Below are 17467 nucleotides of genomic sequence, written 5' to 3'. Positions count from 1 at the left end.
TTCCATGTTTGTGGGTGTTAGTTAATTGGTTTTAATAATGTGTCTTTCGAAGCATTTATAAGCGCTCCTTACTAAGGCATATGTACAAGTAAATTAAGCTTGTGCAATTAGGTCCTGTTAATGTATCTTAAAATAAGTACTAATGCCCAATATCAGAAGTATATGCTAATGCAATGTTTCATAATATATTGGCATGGGTCTGTTGAAATGCAATGTTTGTACTTCAATCCTGAAACTTTTCTTGCCGCTTACGTACTTCACATACCTTCTGCGCATGGGCAAGCGTCGCCATGTTTGCGCGAATTTACAGGCTTAAACAATACAAACAAGAAATTACGGTTGGCAACTGACCAGAACCTAATGTCAATACCGTGGCAAATTCCATGGTAACCTTGATTTTGATTGGCTGCTGAGCCCTGTTGTCATGGTAGTTGCCATAATGGCAAAGTTACAACAGTTGTAACTCTTTATGAAACGGGCCCCTGGCCCGTCGCAACAAAGTTGAAAGATGATTTGAAATTCATGAACATGCGTATCTTACAAAATAATAATAATAATAATACGAGCAGTCGAGCACAGGCGTAAACCAATATTATTGGATATAACTTAGATGAAAAGGCCTATGGATGGCTGGTTTGGTTTAAATTGACTTGAAAATAATTAGCCTTTTTATTTTTTCCATGAATACCGAGTGGAATACGGGCAAGGGTGGTTGTTAATTTGAATTTTTCTTCACAAAGATACAAGCATTTGGCGCGGTTTTTTTGTGTGTTTTAAAAAGCACATTTGCTTTAAAAAAGTGTTGATAGTTTAAAAACATGCACATGACACCGCTATTTTTTAATGCTTGCGCCTCTTGGATTTACCTTTCTCTACAACTTTGCGAAATTTGGTGAAAATGACATGGTTTTTGAATAAAATGCAGCATCTATTGTACTTTTCAAGTTTGTTAATGAAATTTTTCATTTTTGAGAAAATTTGTCGGGGTTTTTGTTATTTTTCACACCTTTTCTTAAAGAATCGACAGTGATGTTAGACTTTGAAGAGCAAACAAATAGCAATACAAATAGAGTGTCCATATTAACTATATTGCGAAATTTGATAAAATTTTCATGGATTTTGACTAATAGAGGTTTAAACTCAATGTAGTGATCTCGTGAGGTCTAACAATGCCAAATTCTTTTGAATTCACATTCTAAAGAACATCCATTTGGGTGAGCTTTGAACGGTAAATCACGTACGGCCGGTAGTGGTTCCGATGGGCCTGCCGTGAACTATGGGTTTAGTAAAAAAAAACTTAAACCTCGATAAGAAGTGATAAGCTAAAAGGAAAATCTAGATTGTGATCATGAACAGTATGTACATGTATTCGCCCTGCTGATTGGACAAGAGTCACAACATACTTTAATCGTTTTATGTTGTTGTTGTTGTTCACACATCATAGTTAGTGAAAAAAACGATCCTGTTTTCAAAGATCGGTAGAAAAGCAGATGTCACTGATCTAGCAGTGTCCGAAACCCTGGTGGTACAGGTCAGATTGTATCCCTAAGACGAGTAGATATTCAGATATATACAATATGAGTAGAACCAAGAAGTGTCTGTTGTCCATACACGTGTAATTTAGAGTTATGAACAAAAGTAGCCTTTGGTATATTGACAGATTTCGATATGCGATATATTTTTCTTCGAGGCAATTCGAAAAATGCCAAACTAATTGCCTTTCATTTTTGTCGCTCGTGATGCTGAAAAAAAAGTGTGGCCGTGAGAAGCTATTCACCTTAAAATCGGTTAAATAGGATTGTATTATTCAGTGGTGTATGCATGTTTAACAATATCATAACTTTATCTTCATAACTTTTTCTTCTTTCAAATTCGCATCCTTTTCCTCTAATATATATATAGTATTCCTTAAGTTTTTATGCGTTTGCTCATTTTCTGTATCCAATTCAAGTGCAAGTTGTGATATTATTCCATCTCGCTCTCTTTCCCTACATCGTCCTTGCCCGTTTCATATTCTGTTTTACAGTCGCCTAGTGAGCAATGGTGGGGTGGTTAACAAAACATGCCAACTATAATACGAAAGAGGGGAAAAGAAATCGGGTGGGGCATTGGTCTCTTGTACTGGGTATAGAAACATTATCAATGTATCAATTATCACTGGTATAATGTCACAATGCTGGGGTGCGAGTTAAAGTCGGGAAGAGCATTTCAAATACAATAATAACCCCCGAACCCATTTTTTTTTCTAAAGTAGTAAGCAAGTGAAATCATTAACATTACTTCGTTCCGTTCCATCATTTTGGGGGTAATGTCATTTTCTCATTTTGTATTAATACAGTATTGTAATGTAAGTTTGTATTGGTATTATGACACGTACAACTGATAATATCGTAATCTTTATCATCATCGTCATCATCTTTATAGCCATTAGCATCATCTTCACCATCATTAACATTATCATCATCATTACCATCTGCATTATCATCACACTAGCCGTTTTCCATGATCAGAAGTTGTTTCATATCTACATTAGATTAACAGAGTGGGGAAAGGTGCCAGCTTGTAGTTGTCTTGTCAGAAGTATAAATATTTAATCATTGAGTCATTGATATGCCCTGATAGAGTCCTTATCGTCGCATATTTTGGAATTACATGTATTTTCATACGGATCTGTGCATGCATGACTGACTGCGAGACAATACTATGAAGGTGGTAGAATCTCAGTTGCGCCAAGTTGCTGGGTGATGAACAGATCAAAGTGTAAAAAAGTAATTGTGTACATGCAGAAAAACACCTACCCAGTATTCTACACAAAAGGCGCACACATAGCTACACCCTCACACGTTACATACATGTATTACCTCTCTCGCATACACGCATTCACACATACAGTGTACACCCATCAACAGAAATGTTTTTTTAACGCTTCATACAGCAGTGTTCACGTTCCCTCTGGAGAAATTCCTCTATGTCTCCTTACCTTTACGGCTATGTATTTTAATGATCAATGATGGACACCTGTCCCATTGTTATGATTGTTGTAACAACATTCAAAATGGCTTGCCTGATTTGGAAGCAGTTACTTATGATGAGTCTAACACAAGTGTGTGTGGGTGTTGGTGGATGTGTGGGTGGCGGTAGTGTGCTTGGGATAGGTGAAGTGTGATGTGTTTGTGGGTGTGTATGGGTGGGTGTATAGGTGTGTGTGTGTGTATGCGTGTGGAAGGTTTGGTAGTTATCTTCCTGCCTTCATTCTTCACCCAGCGACTTGGCGCAACTGAGATTTTACCACCTACTGGAGATTGTCTCGTAATCAGCATGCAAAGATCCATATGAAAATGATACCAAAATATGCGAGAACTCTACCAGGACAAGTCAATAGGTCAATGATTAAATTCCATACTTCAGAAAAGACAACTTCAAACTGATGGAACTTTTTTCTGAATCACTCTGTACAACTCGTTGACTGCTCGAGAAAAATTCAATTCCAAGTTGATTTTGATTTGATAAATTGATCATGACAATCATAATGATAATGACGACCATCATCATTATCGTCGACATCATCCTAACCACTATCCATGGTATGAAGTAGTTTAATATCTTCATTAGATGTGCAGGTCATGTTCGTTCGAGTCGAAATCTATACCTGGTTGATTTAAATTTGAGAGCAACTTGATGCTAAGCATGATAATACCGGATAACATTCAATATAATTACAATATTTATTATAATAATCGTCTTCACAATCACAATCATCAACAGCATCATCATTATCAACACTACCATCATCATCATGAGCATCATCATATTCGTCATGGTCATCATCACCATCATCATAGATATCAATATGATCATAATTATGATAATCACAAAATAGTACTGATAATGGTGATAACGACCAAAAATTAAGACGATAATGATAATCATCATCGTATTCATTATTATAAAGAAATTGTCGTTATTGATATCATCTCATCAGCTAAATTGTTTATATCTTTACGACTATTTTTTAAAGGTCAAGTCCACCTCAGAAAAATGTTGATTTGAATAAATGGAAAAAAATCAAACAAATATAATGCTGAAAGTTTCATCAAAATCTGATGTTAAATAAAAAAAAATTATGGCATTTTGGAGTTTCGCTCATTTTTCACAAAACGGTGATATGCACAACTCAGTGACATGCAAATGGGTCAGTCGATGATGTCCATCACTCACTATTTCTATGTTTATTGTTTGAATTATACAATATTTAAAGTTTTTACATATTTGACAATAAGGACCAACTTGACTGAACCATGTATTATTAAACAATGCTTATTCCACATGTTCAGGGAGGAATTAATCGTTGTTTCCCTTGAAGAAGATTACGAAGTAATCAGAGGTTATATTCACCCAGCCAATTATTTGTCTTCTGGAACGTGATGTTTAACATTATATTGATATTTTCCACTCGACCTCCTTGGTTGGCAGCAGATGGTCCTACTGTGTCTGACTCGGCAGGGACCATTTCTATGAACTTTATTACAAGAAACACGACTTTTATATCTCAATTACCATGGTAACACCAGTCAACAGACAGGAAAATCATGGTTTCCCAATGATGATTGATCATCGATTGCATGGATTACGCAAGGTCATCGCAGGACAGCGATAATACTCATACATTTAAAAAATGTTCTGCTCCCCTCCCCTCGTTTGTTTGTTGGCAGACTGTTATGTTAATAAATTGTTCCATAAATTAGTTCCATTTCAAAAACTCTCGAAATTGATTCTATTTTGTTGAATATTTCCGTCAAGAAATTATTACAATTTTGACCAAACCCTTTTTGGTTAAAACTTTGGACCTACTGTTTTGTATGCTTAATATACAGTTACAATGTCGGTGAATTTATTTTTTTCATGTGGAGGCAGACACCCTTTGTTATTTTACTTTGACTGTATTCAGTCTTGGGAATAATAAGGCATGTCAAAAGTTTTAATAAAGTTTCATTAATGGCAATTATGCTCTCATTCCAGTACTAGTATTACAAATGTCAATTGCTAAATTACAGTTCAATTTTGAGAATACATTGAGTACATTAATCACCCTTTAGCTTTTCTGTTAACGTTTGTACTTTTCCAATAAAAGCCACAAGGCACCTTTTCCCACAAACTAAGTGACTGAACATTTTGAATCTATGTGCCCTAAAAAATCACCCCATTCCATGTTTTTTTTCTATCGCAAAGGACAAAAAAAATATGCAACTTCAAAATTTGTTTGAGTACTCGTCAATATATTCAGACAATATATATGAAATCAACATGGTCGTTTTTTTTTATAAACACGTTTGACACGTAAAGGCATGTGTGTGGGCGGGATGGGGGTCAGACAGCACCTATATAGGTTGGGTGCCAAAATACTGCAGCCAACCCCGGAAGAGATATTCATACATATTTTTAAAAAAAGTTTAGGAAATTGGCAGAATGCATTTACCTGCAATTTACGCAAATCGTCGCCATTGGACACACAGAAGCTACGAGAAATTATATTATTTCTAACCAAATTCGTATTCATTTGAAGATATCAAGATTGAAAAACATATACATAATATATATATATATATATATATTACAGACATTGGGAACCTCCTTTAGATACAAACGTATAATATCCTTGTTATTATACCAACTTTTGAAAACGTTATTGAGCAATACTATATATTGGGCAATTTTCACTTAATAGCTATATTTCGATGTGTCACAATCTAACACGTGACTTCTACAAAAAAACATCATTACCATTCAAACAACATTTGTGGCGTCATTTCAGTAGATATCCCATTTGATTGTACTACATATAGTACAGTGTGCATAGGTTAATTGATGAAGAAAATATATTCTGAAGCAACTAGGGTGGACTAATACGGGAAACTAAGCCTTTTAAGGTGAAAGTTGTGACATGCTGCATAAAAGCTCTTAGTACATTGGGCTTGAATAATGTATTTTGACATTTTGTTTATTATTACGACGTTTTAAAATGCTTTGCAACATGCTATGCTCCATTAATATTGAACCAAAATGTAAGTCGAAATGACATATTGAAATTTATTTTGATAAAAGTGTATATATATTCACGACAGTCATGAAGGACACTTATTCATCACCTTTTACAAAGGTAGTTGACATATAGTCATGGATTAAAAATATAAGAAATGTTTAGCTCATCGAGATGTGAAAGATAAACGATGACGATAAAAATGACTTTTTATTCGGGATACTATTTTAGTTCTGCAAGCATTTTTTTCTAATCAAAATAGCTTTAGAAAAATTGTACTTAAAGATTCGAGAGTATATTTATGCCCAAAGCCCGTTAAGGAAACAGTTGCAACCCACCCCCCCCCCCCCGGAAAAAAATGAATCCAACTTGGTATCAACCTTTGTTTAATCTTGTAGATTTTATTTAATTCAAAGACATAATCTCTTTTTGGAAACATTCATTTTTCGTATAATTTGACGACGTTTCGGTGTTTTCTCGTATATACAGCTAATTTATGTGGCGTTGATAACCCTATTCCAAACAAATAAAGTCAGATCAGAGTCCTGATCTTAACTGGAAAGCTCTCCACTAGAATCAATACAAGACGATAAGATAAGACAAGATAGATCTAAACTCTACCGCACTAGAAGCTAACCGATGGCCTTTCAATTGTAGTTGATTAAAAGTATTGTCCCATTGCCTCAAATTAGTGAACCCCAAAGGCTATATGTTTATGGCTCCTTTGAGCCTACTACGCTTTCTATGTCACTGTAGATCCTCTTGATCCATTTTGAAAGGCTTCGGAATTAAGTACCTTGATTTCAATTTTCAAATTTTCAATAAGCCTTCGGTGCCTATGTCATTCACACTTCTTTAAGTGCTCTCAAATCATTGAAAAGGTTTTTTTTCAAATGATTAGAGGAAAAACTACATATCTCATTAGGGAAACGTGTAACTAATGAATGAAACTTGAGGGTATATTACTACTCCAGAAGAAATCGTGTTTCGAGTTTGTTCCAGATGATGTGATTTTAACGCCCAAAGAAAGTGGTGCTTTTGCGTGCGCCCAAATGTTTAGGTTTTTATGATGTACGTACTTCAGATCTTTCCCTCTTTTTCTCTCTTTTCGGCATCTTTATCAATGTGTTCCGTGTTTGGCAACAGGTATAGGAAAGCATAATCGCTTGTTCCATATCTCCCCTCTCACACTCACTAACGCTTTCTCTCTCTCTTTCTCACCATCTCTCAAACCCACACCCACACCTACATGTCTTCACGCACGTGCACACACATTCACGCTCGCGTTAAATTGACTTATCCTTCTCATTTTTTTTTCTCTCACCCTTTCTGACATTCTCTATTGACCCCTTTATTTGCTATCTCTATTTGCATTTTCTTCCACACCCCACCCTTTCTATTTCCAACAAAAATAACTTGGATCCAACGTGAATAACATACATGCATCCAACAAAAACATACTACTGTATGTTTTACTTCATTGTAGTTGTTCCTCTCTTCTTCTTTTTTTTCTTTCGCATTGATTATACACCCTTGTCCTACATCATTTTTAATGATATCCCCTTGCTCTTCCTTCCCTTTTTGTAATATCTGATTGTCCGGATGTAATAATCACCTAGTTCATATATAGCGTGCACTTTCGATGAGGGTTCAGGGCAACTTTATGCATATTTCAGTCGTCGTCCTGATCTGTACAATGCTAATTGTTCGCTCTTCCCGGAGTTACTACATTCAGGTATCGTTTATGCTCTGTCTGCTTTGAAATGGGATGGTGAAAGATTAATGACTCAATTAAATTCTGCTTCTACGGAATTCATTTCCCCTTGCCGAAATTATTGTTTCTGGAATAACAATTCTGTTCCGAATCCAGAAGCAAGGGCAGTCTTCTTTCTCAGGTCTGTCTCATTTCATTTTAAAAATAGGAGGCACGCGCGCTGATTCATTTCTCGTAATGCGTATGATGTAGACCCATAGATCAAAAGACTTTTTAAAAAAGGGGGAGGCCACAAAGACGAAATGGTAGACCGCGTTTTATAGCAAGTTGGCGTGGTTGTACCGAGTATGTATGCTCTTAGTATAGGTTAAATGTGACGTAAATAAGTCGGAAAACCGCTTAGAGGAAAGAAAACTACTATTGTCTAACGAAAGAGAAAGAGAGAGAGGGAAAGTTATTTCCAATTGCAATTATTACAAAATGCAATCGGAGACTGTTTTCATGGTCATTTCCAATCTGACATGAGAAAAGAAAATCATGATTTATGTATAATAATTATCAATAGGACTTCAATGAAAGGGCAAACAATCAAATAAAGAACAAATTATTTCTTCCACAACGATCACGGAATAATTTTTGCTTGACTTGATAGCTAAGATTGTGTGCCTACTACGAGACCCTAAAGTGAAAGTGCACTGCACAATCTGTGCAATCAAACGGGTCTCAAAAACTACATTTGATTCCAATTTTTAACTGAGTTTACTATACGTGTAGATATTCTTTCTAATATAACTTCCCACAATTGGCATGTTGGGTCTACAAAAGTAATGAATATTTGAATTATTTCGTACATAGGGAATTACATTGAAAGTTATTGGTGAACGATAAGGGCTCTCCTTTCCTTTTTTTTTAATAAGATTTTATTTCTCCCTCACACTCTAAAAAAGGGTTCACCCAATATCGAGTAAAATGGGAACATGTATGTTGGTTGGTTAAAAAGATACCAAATAGCTTGTTCATTTTACGCAATGCTGCGTTGAAACTTACCCTTAATTGCATACAATTATCCCAATATGAGGTAAAAAAAAATACCCAGCAAACGTGCATGTTCCCTTTCCACCCGATATTGGGTAAAATTTTACTCAGTGTTTTTAGAGTGCATATATACATGTATATGACTTGTGGAAACAACATATAACATGAAATCATCGACATAATTGATTCAGAGTTCATACATAAACATTTAAACTTAGTTATTCAAATAGTTATAATAATAATATAGGGTATTTATATTGCGCACATATCCACCTTGTTAGGTGCTCAAGGCGCTCCTATATTACCCGGCTAAGCTAGGCGTTCATAGCGCACACAGCTTTTTAAGGAATTACTTCCTACCGGTACCCATTTACCTCACCTGGGTTGAGTGCAGCACATTGTGGATCAGTTTCTTGCTGAAGGAAATTACGCCATGGCTGGGATTCGAACCCACGACCCTCTGTTTCAAAAGTCCGGAGACTAATCCACTGGGCCACAACGCTCCACTATAGTTATAGTCAATCTATACACATTTCTTTGACAATTCATATTCACAAAGGGAATAGTAATACTGAACGGAATCTTCTAGAGACAGATGCAACTATGAGAGAATTATAAAAACTGCAAAGACATTTATAATAAATTAATCTCAAGTTGAACATGACTTTATTTTCATTTACAGTATCATAAAATAAAAATAAATTTGAGAAAGTTATAATAACAAATTCATAAAAATAAATTAAACATAAAAAAATCACACCCTCAGCCTCGCTGAGTGTATTGATGGGATACCGATTCGTCTTCGATTGATGAAATCTTTCTTCTATAGCGATCGATTTTTTATTTCCCTCCTGTTTTCGACGTTCGACTGTGTGATCTTTTTCCCTTTTGTAGAATCCTGAATCCGCCCCCTACTCAGGGTACAGTCACATTGGCAAAAGTGACTCCAGACAGACGAAATATATTACGTTATTACCAAATACCGATTATCGGTCGGTTTGGAGTCGGTTACGTTAATCTGACTGACGCATTATTTTTTTCTTCACTTCGTATTCATTATTCAACGTAATGAAAAGGAGCATGACGAATTTGGTTGAAAGGAGTTAGTCGAGGCAATACACCAAAATTGTTCGTGTGAAGGTCTAGACGGGTTTTGAATTAATGGAACATGACTAAACCCAATATCGACAAATGTCATTAAGGCTAGTGTTTGTTTTATAGTCATAGACCATTGGATTGACACGAGAGGTAAAGTATTAAATCCAATAATTTCATATCTCCCAGACGGATCATAAATACATGAATTCCAAACATAGTAGGATGGCAGGGCTGTGCGCATTAGGTGTTAACACATAAAGATTAAACGCAATTTTTATCTCTAAGGGGAGAAATTATATCACCCCCTTTTGGGTCGTTGCATGGATAACGAAATATCCAATCTCACTCCACAAGTGCCAGAGAAAAGGATACCAACCGTATAAGTGAACTAATACGGAATCGGCATTGGACTTAACGTCTTTTATTCATTTCCAACTAATCACTTGGTCACATTTGCTCTACGGCGGCCGTACGGCGAGTCGAAAACAGCCGTTTAAACATTTTTTTGTACCAACTACATATAGGTGGTTTGAATTAAAATTAATAAAACGCCTGTTTTCGACTCGCCGTACGGCCGCCGTAGTGCAAATGTGACCAAGGTATTAACGTCATCTAAATTAGTTATGTCCATGTGTACGTTGCCCCTTGGACGATCCATTATCAAGGAAACACCAGCACCAAACTAAAAGGACACCCTTTAGCATGGAAACATCGGCATCAAACTAAAAGGACACAATAACTATAAAGCTCCGTTTTCAAAATGATATGTTTCTTCGAAGCTCCTCTGCTTCACATAGAAGGGGAGTCGTGATTGATATGTGAAACTTAATCAAAGCCTGTAAAACCCCGAATGCCATGGTTCAATGAGTCTATTTTTGAAGCTCGCCAAGAGCGTCGAAGATTGGAACGCAAGTGGCGTAAAACAAGGCAAGAGTCTGATCAGAGACTTTACATCAAAGCAAATAATCATGTAACAGATGTTGTTCAGTCTGCCAAAGAAGGCTACCTTAAAAAAATTTAAAGTTAAGCACTAGTTCAGTTAAAGATTTTTTTACAGTCATTCAGTTTCTTCTAAATAGGAAGGTGGCTCATCTTCCAGTTTATGATTCGGCACAATTACTGTGCTCCCAATTTTCCTCTTTCTTTGTGGACAAAATCAAAATGATTAGAGCAGAAATTGACTCCCTAAATTTGATTCCTGATCAAAAGTTTGAGGATATAGAAGTTGAGGGAATTACTTTGTTTACTTCGTTTACTTTACTCACACCATCAGAATTGCTCAAAGTGATTACGTCATGCTCTAGTGCTACTTGCCGTTTTGATCCCATCCCAACTTGGCTCTTGAAAGAAAACATTGATAATCTGCTTCCCTTACTTACAGGTGTCGTCAATAGTTCACTAATTACTGGCGTTTATCCTATAGGGGCTCACACTGCTATCATCAAACCATCCTTGAAAATGTCTACTTTAGATAAAAACCAGCTAAAAAGCTATAGACCAATTTCAAATTTAACTTTTGTTGGTAAGCTCATTGAAAATGTTGTTTGTAATCAAATAATCCAGCATATGGAATCCAACAGTTTACTTGATCCATTCCAGTTAGCATGACTGGAATGGATACACTCCAGTGTCTACACTGTGTAGAATCCGCTCTTGTTAACGTAAAAAATTATATAATGTTTGCACTTAATTCCAACAAAGTTGTATTGATGTATCTGCTGCTTTTGATACTATAGATCATTATACTTTTTTTATCACACTTGTACAGTAGAATCGGAGTTAGATCCGTTGCTTTGACGTGGTTTAAGTCACATCTAAGTGGTTAGTCCTCTCAGGTTGAAATATCGGGTGAATTATCCAAACCCCAAATCTCTAACTTTGGACTACCACAAGGCTCGGTTATTGGTCCTGTAGGTTATTCAGTATATACACTTCCGGTGGGTGACATAGCAAGACTTCATGCTATTAGTTATCATCTCTACGCAGATGATACTCAGTTATACATATATTTTGACCCTAAAACTGCAGGAGACCTCGAAAATGCCCTTGATAAACTGCAGAGATGCATACTTGACATCAAACAGTGGATGACTGTAAACAAAAACAAAAACTGAATTTTTCATAGCTACCTCCCCACACAATTCGAAGAAATTGCCTGATATTCAACTAGAAATTGGTGATCTTCGTATTAATCCTTCAGAAAAAAATTAAGAACCTAGGAGTATATTTTGATAAACATATGACTATGAATTATCATATTTGCACTGTTTGTTGTATTGTTACATATCATTTGAGGAACATAACTAGAATTCGTAGGTTTAATGATCAGTCAACTGCTAACCATGCCATACGCTCCCTTATCCTTTCTCGTCTTGATTTCTGTAATTGTCTTCCTTCTTCAATACCATCAATCGTCTCCAGCACCTCCAGAATTGGGCTGCCCGTCTTATATTTGAAGTCCGTCGTGATACACCTCCTGAACCCCTTTACATAATTTACACTGGCTCCCTATTAGACAACGAATTATTTTTAAGTTACTTCATTTTTGTATACAAATCACTCTATAACCTAGCCCCAAAATACTTGTCTGATTGTTTAGAAACTTATGTCCCAGGTAGAAGAAATAGATATTCTGAAGACCCACTTAAATAACAGATCCAACTAAAAGAAAAGAGACCGGAGATTCACCGTTGCATCCTCAATGGAATGGAACAAACTCCCTCTCACAATAAGACAATCCCCAACAATCGAGTTCTTTAATAAGTCCCTTGAAACTCTTTTGTTCTAGGCAACTGCCTTCGTTTAATATGTCATTCTGATTTTTTTGGTTGTATAAATATGTTAACTGAAATTGTGACGCTTTGGGCCATGTGGGAAAAGCGCGTTATAAATATTGAGTATTATTATAAGAAGGGTGCACTCTACCATAATAATGATAAGAACATTTAATGAATGACTTAGAGGTTCTTTTAGAACCAAGATCCTCTTGTCCTGGGCAATAAAATTTGTTTCAAAAATATGCTTGTTATATTTTGGAATCGCCATTGTAGTCTATAACCACTTGTTAGATGTTGGTATGGTTCTCCCATTAAAACATTGTCTATGAGATATACTGATGATTATATTCCGCTTTGGCATTTTCCTTTAACCCATGGTATTAAATCGTCACCGCCCTGCCCTCACCCCCTTTTTAAATGTGGATGGCAGAACGCCTATACCTCTCCAAAGATCGCGAGGTGTATATCGCTACGCCTATAGGTTATCCAGCGACACACCAGACTATAAGGTATTTGGTAACGGCCCGGACGATATAGTTCTCTTGGCTTCAAGGGTTCAATTGATCGGAGGGAGATGCTTAAGATCTTCTAGCTTTAAGGATCACCTAAACCGAAACCAAAGCATGAAGAAATCTTTCCGCGCCTTTGCTTGGATTGGTCAGATTTAGCTGTTTTGCCGCTGGTTTTAACGCTGACATGCACGAACTGGCCATCTCTCGCTATAGAATTTGATGCGACCTATTATTCGGAGACAGCATTTTTTTTTGGATCTCAATTATTATTTTTTCTTTTTTTCCCGGATGAGCAGATTATTATTTCAGATTGAGATATCTCTGACAATAACCAAAAGGCATGAAAATCAGTATTGCTTTCTGATAGTGAGACTTTGTGATGCGTCCCTTTCTGCCAGGGCATCTTCCTTTCATCCCTCCTTCCTCGTCGTAGCTTTCGGTACTTTGAGATTAATTTATATATTTGTTCATATTCATATATATGTATTTTCATTTTGTAATTAATTTCAAATCAATCACAATATTCACAAGTGCTCCACAATCATAATAATGTCGCAGTGATTTAGGTGAAGTCAACACATTTTGTCAACACATTTTGATCAGCTTTCCAAGGATGCACGCGTAGCCTTACGTGAATACCTTAGTTCGCGGCATTGTGCAATAATGACGCTCTTAGAAATCACGAAGAGCTGTCAACTTAATTTCATCTCCTAAACGTCTGGATAATGTAATTTGGTGTCACATACTTCATGTACTTTAAATCACTGAACGTTCAATATCCGTAAATACCAAAGTACAACACAAAAGCTTTGTCAATCCAAATTTAACGTTGCCAAGACTTGAACAATAAATAAAATGCACAGAGAAGTGGGGAAAAAACCCATCAGCATCGTACATACGAATTCGATTTTGCACTTGTATTTATTCCCTTTGCAAAGTTTAGTTTATCGTTTATTGCATAGGTTATGCTAGTAAATGAAAATTGCACTTTTTAACTCCGACATTGTCCGATGTGGAAATACATACGTTTATTTTACTTATTCTATTTACACAATGGTTTTTTTATTATTAGTTTAAAATATTCAAAACCAAATACTTTAACATAATACTTAATGTATTTCATCGGCTCATTCGTGGAATTTTCTCTTCGGCATTCATGTCACTATTTCATATATATTAGAGAAGCCGTAACTTTCTTATATTTTCCTTTTTCTTCAATAAGATATGCCGTATTTTCCTTTTAATTCTACCCTTATCATTTAAACAGACATAGGGATAGTATCGGCAAAGCATGTTAAATTAAACTCACTGTTCACAAATACAAAAATTGGGTAGTACGGTAGGTTGAACGTGCCTAGAGAAGATGAATACTGGTTTTAGTGTGAACGCTGTATGTCTTGGAGCGGTGTCTTAATTTCATTGGGTTTTTGCGCCAGGATTGAATTATAACGGTGGCGCTTTGTGGTTTGCCCTTGCGTCGTCGGTGGCAGAACTAGTTTTCTTCAGTAGCACCCAGAAACCCTTTCTGGTTTAAGATTTCGTTCGTGTGTATGCAGCACAGAAGAGTTTAGCACCGTACTTGTTTATATGAAAAGTGTTTAGTTCATTTGGGCCGTAGTATCATAGCCAAGGACTATTATCACCCAACACAACACCCTACAAAGAGCGAGGCTGGCGTCTGGTTTAAAGTAGCTCAGTGCTGTGTTATTACCCGAATATGATTATCTGAGCACTAATTTGACATTGCAATTTATTGCATTTTATTTACCGACATAGCGATCTCAGCACTAAAAATAATCTTAAAAACCCTAATCAAGTCGCCCATTGATTATCGGATAGTCAACAGTGGAGTGTTTGGCCCAGTGGATCAGTTTCTTGAATTTGAAACGGAAGGTTGTGGGTACGAATCGCAGTTAAGGTGTAATATCCTTCAGCAAGAAATTGGTCCACATTCTGCTACACTCAACCCAGGTGAGGAAAACTGGCACCTGGCAGGAATTTATTCCTTGAAACGTTTGAGAGCGTAACGGTAGCTCGGCTGAAGCTATTATAAATTATTCTGCATTTATTATAGAGTGCTTATAAACTTCTGATGATAAATAGGTATTGTGCGCTCTATAAGCAAGTATATATAACCATTAGTAGGCCGATATACTATACAATAACTTCACATCTTCATAAGATCCCTACTCGAAAGAACACAATGTCCAACGGCGTGTTCAATGTGTTAAACACAATGATTGCCCGTATTCAGGTTTAACTTAGACCATGGTCTAACTCTGTGCTAAAATTATGGGAAGCAAAACATGTCAAAATTATGTTTACATTGTATTATTCTCATGTTTACTGTGCTCTTATCTAATTCTTTAATGGTGAAGCCAATATCTAATAATCTTTCCCAGACAGTTAAGAATGATTTGAGAGTCAATGAGCTGATACATTTTAACCTCTACTGTTACAGATTTATGTCACAACTGCATGGCTTTCCATAGTTAAACCATAATTTTAAACCAGAGTTTAAATTAAACCTGACTTCAGAAAACGGGCCGGTGTCAAACCACATTTACGGTTTTAAATTTCAGAATTACATTACACTACATAACATATTATGCAATCATTTATATATATATATATATATATACATATATATATATATATATTAATTAATACACGTCTACCCTACCGTGATGCGAGATAAGGTAGCTTTTACACATTGTCATATACAATTATATATATAGAGAGAGACAATCAGAGGGAAAGGTGACGCAAGAGAAAAACGACTGAGAGACTAATGATACGAGTTTCACAACAATTGTTCTGCTGCTAATCATCGTAAAATTTACGCCATTGCCACAAATCATGACGTTGACATATTGGTTGATGATTTGAGTGCTTTATATTCGTTCTAGTTCCACTCGGACACACAGGGGTAATAAATCATCGCTTATGGGAAGGGAAGAGACGTTAAATGAAAGAAGAGGAGATGAAGGAGTAGTTATATACGTTTCCCAGTTGGGACAAGGTAATAACCAATTTTGTTAACAAAAACTATTGCGCAAATGCTGCAGAGAGATGTTGATTTTGATGAGCATGGAAGGATAGGCATGAGAAGAGAGAACGGATATCCGCAAGAACGACTCCGTTTTTATAGTTTGCCACGTAAATGTCAATCACCGTAGGTACACATAAATACACACATTTCACATAAAAAATATATTTTTTTTAATAATATAAGAGCGAAAGAAAGAAAAAACAAATTCAAGAAGGAAATATAGTTTGTGATGTGATGTGCTCTCTTTTGTCGGTTCCGTCATGAGCAATAATCGTTGTAATGTTTTTATATTGGTGAATTTTACGGTGAGCTTCTGATACCAACTGGCATCTTGGAAAGTTCAAGAGATTGGTTCAAATTACATTCATTCGAATAATTTGAGGGTGTCGGGTACAACAGAGTTTTAACCAATGTCTGGCTATTGGGAAAGGGATGGAATTATTTCTAAGTAACATTGAATAAAACGTGACTTAAAGAGTATCGGACATAATTATAGCAAGTTGGAAAATGTCTGAACATCTTTAATTCTTCCCATTCAATCTTTCTATGCATCTTTTAAGATCTCTTTGTAGCATTTGCTGATATTTTTCTTTTGTCTACGTATACAAAGGAGGTGTTGCTTGGCTATGGTATGTATATTCAAAGAGAGACTTTGGACCGTGAAGAAGAGTCACAATATCATAGAGATAACGCATATTCATTGTGTATACTATCGTCACAAAGTAACAAAGGAAATAGATGTTATTCGCATTAATTTCGGACCCCCATCCCCAAACGAAAATGAGTGGTGGGAATAGAATCTTCATGTCTAATAATCAAATTTGAAAATTCTTTTTGAAAATTAGTGAAAATGAATAAATGCTCTGTATTGGCAAGCTCGTCAATAATCATTCAATCATATTGTGATAGCCCTGCACGTTAATAGTTTTTTTTTTTAGTTTTCATTCGGCCTATTGGACTTGTGATATAATATAGAATTTAATTGAAATTGATAAGAAGTGATATGCATTTTATGTACTGTATTTTACATTAAAAACTTATTGAAAACTGATATTGTTTAAAGCTAGTTTATGTGCATATATGAGTAGTATAATATATATATATATATACATATATATATATATATATATATATATATACATTTATATATATATAAAGAGACAAAAGTGATAGAGTCCATTTTTTTTTTAGATAATGCATTAAGATGCAACAGCACATGCATTATAAAGATGTCTTGTGAAA

The sequence above is a fragment of the Lytechinus pictus genome, chromosome 12, assembly GCF_037042905.1.
Source record: "Lytechinus pictus isolate F3 Inbred chromosome 12, Lp3.0, whole genome shotgun sequence".
Lineage (NCBI taxonomy): Eukaryota > Metazoa > Echinodermata > Echinoidea > Temnopleuroida > Toxopneustidae > Lytechinus > Lytechinus pictus.
This window is presented reverse-complemented; position numbering follows the sequence as displayed.